This window comes from Schistocerca cancellata, chromosome 2 (assembly GCF_023864275.1).
Source record: "Schistocerca cancellata isolate TAMUIC-IGC-003103 chromosome 2, iqSchCanc2.1, whole genome shotgun sequence".
Lineage (NCBI taxonomy): Eukaryota > Metazoa > Arthropoda > Insecta > Orthoptera > Acrididae > Schistocerca > Schistocerca cancellata.
The window spans coordinates 536,304,623-536,305,340 of NC_064627.1; positions in this window are offsets into that span (position 1 = coordinate 536,304,623).

The window sequence follows — 718 nt, forward strand, 5'->3', positions numbered from 1 at the left end:
GTCAGGAGAGAGCCAGGCAGGATGAGGTTGAAGACCTAGTTATGCTTGAGAGGACCTATAAAACATTATTTACAATAACACTTTTATTAGACAGTGATACAGGGTTGCCTTTCAAAGGGTCACGCCACAGCCGGGCCAGCGAGCAGTGACCTGTCAGCAGTGGAAGGCCAGTATGCACTCGACCTGCAGTACCACCAGCGCAGCAAAGTGTCAGGTGGCAGCTGTTACGTCATGGGGCTGCCAGTCAGCCGTGGACTCCAGCGGCCTCCAGCACTATGTATCAATCTCCAAAGTGTACTTGTTTACATCAAAAATTTGCACTCAGGAGTCAGGTCCCAGGTCCCCCTGAAGTATTCGCTGGCTCCTAGGGGTCAGCTCTCGGACCCCATTCAGGAGACAGGAGCAGCCAGCAGCATCAGTGTCTGCTACAGGAATGGGGATGAGCTGCAGTAGTCAACCCCCCTCTCAAAGACAAATGACTGACAAGCATCCAGATCATGGAGGTGAAGCCTTCAGCAGTGATGGTGGCCTCTGCAGCCCATCAGTGTTGCCTTGGATGCTGGCAGTGCAGCAGCATCCTTCCAGATGGACTCAGAGATGATAGAGATGATTCAAGATAGCTAAGTGTGCTGAGGTCGACCTCCATAGCCTCCCTTCACACTGTAAAGCAGCAAAGGACACAAGGGGTGAGATTATACACTGGGCATTCGGTTATCAG